The sequence below is a fragment of the Marmota flaviventris genome, chromosome 6 (assembly GCF_047511675.1).
Source record: "Marmota flaviventris isolate mMarFla1 chromosome 6, mMarFla1.hap1, whole genome shotgun sequence".
NCBI classification, from domain to species: Eukaryota; Metazoa; Chordata; class Mammalia; order Rodentia; family Sciuridae; genus Marmota; species Marmota flaviventris.
The window spans coordinates 122,768,523-122,770,457 of record NC_092503.1 but is presented as its reverse complement, the minus strand read 5'-3'; the positions used below and the strand labels follow the sequence as shown (position 1 = coordinate 122,770,457).

Genomic DNA, 1,935 nt, shown 5'->3' with positions numbered 1-1,935 from the left:
CCATGGATTGAGCTATTCTCATGTGTTCCTTTGTGATATTACCCCCTTGCCTCGTTGGGATAGAATGTTCCATGGAAATGCCCTTTGTGTGTCCCCTTCTCTTGCTCTGTCTTTGGGCGTGGCCTTCCTAGATGTCAGTCAACCTGCTGACAGCAGACATCATGAGGCTAGACTCAGCCCCCTGAAACCTGACCCCTTGTCTCATTTGAAGGCATCTCCTCAATAAAAGGGGTTAGCAAGTGCTCTCTCTCTCTCCCTGTCTCTGGACTCTTAAGGTCAGAGGGGCCATTACAGGACCCCCAAAGTCTTGTATGGTTATTTTTCATGGCCCAGTTCCCCTGGATTAACCCTGAGTGTTTTTGTTGACAGGAATGCAACAATTACCACACTGTTAACCAATGTGACTGTGGAATTATAGTATGGAGCTCTTTTTCCCCCAAAGGACAATATGGCACCTTCTACTCTGCTGTTGGCGTCTGCATCAGGACAGTATGGACCACCCTGTTTTACAGATAGCACAGGGTTTCAAGGGGAATCTAGGAAAAATTGCAAACTCTATACCTTTAGTAAGGATGGGACCTTGTTTCCCTGGGTCAAAAAAGGAAAAATAAATAGTCTCAATGTCACTAAAAAGGGACAATTATACTCCTTCAACCTTCCAAAGGCAATTTACTTTTAATTCTCACCCAAAACCACTGTACTGGAAGCAAAGCAGCCTTACACTACTTTCTAAAGATGGTGCAGCTAGAATTACCAAACTAAACTTCTTGGTGTGAAAACTGGGATACATTTGAAATAACTTATTTGAGAAAAAAAAACAGTGAAGTTTACTTCTTCAAAAGAAAACTTTAAACACAAGTGCAAATAAATTACATTATCCAAAAAATTAATAATTTTGTTTCATCACATGGACCCCAACCACATAAATCACCTATGTTCCAGGAAGTAAAGCTACACCTTCGTTTGTTGGATTATGCCAACACTGTAACTCTGCTGGATTCCACACAGCTCTAAAGCTGTATTCCTTTGAAAGTTTAAAGTTTTTAAAAAAGTTTCCTTAAAGCTGATCATTTTACCATGCTATGGAATAAAAAAGCTACTTTTGTGTTGGTAATAGGTAGTATAGATGTTGACAAGAGAAGGTGCTTCCTACCATGGAGAACCAATCCAATGCTACACAGCAACCAAGGAAGAAAGTGAGGTAGTACAATGACTAAAAACTAATCCCATACAGGATGTAGGTTGGAATTCTAGTTCTACTGAGATTTTTGCTGTTCATGGTTTTAGGCCTGCCAAAGCAATACTTTTCAACTTGAAATGTGACCCTGGGTTTGAGTTTGGAACCAGTCCTTACAATGAAGCCTACTGCAGCCCTCGTGGACATGTCTTGTACTAGTATGATTTGGAAACCTGAGGGAACAAATGGAAATGTGGAATATTAAAAACTATAATTTTATTTCTAAACTAGTGGTTTCTAATTCAATATGTTCTGTTTGGTGCCCAGATGGGGAGCGTACAGCTGCATTTGGTCTCAGGTACATGTTAATAATTGGTACAAGATATGACATTACACTGACTCTATCTTGCACGAGTGTGATGTACCATCAAATGCAAACTCATGGTAGGTTTCGTGGCAGCCAGTTTTGATTGGAAAATTTCCAGCAAAAACAGTAGAATAAATCTAACATAATTTTCCTATGTACACATAGGAAAATACCTAAGTGAATCCCCACCATTGTGTTCACCCACAAGAATAGGATTCTAATTAGAATACTATATATTCCATGCTTGTATAATTGTATCAAAATGGATTCTATTGTATAACTAAGAGGAACCAATTTAAAAATGAAAATAGGAACCAGAAAGATGTAGTCATCAAAAAAAAAAAAAAAAAAGGTACAGGATCCAATTGCATGACATCTATTAAGTTTCTAT

General features: G+C 38.6%; 1 pseudogene; it reads left to right on the top strand.

Annotated features, from left to right (window-relative positions):
- Positions 1-448: 448 nt before the first annotated feature.
- LOC114081609 (eukaryotic translation initiation factor 2A-like) lies at positions 449-1,679 on the top strand (annotated as a pseudogene).
- The last annotated feature ends 256 nt before the right edge of the window (positions 1,680-1,935 follow it).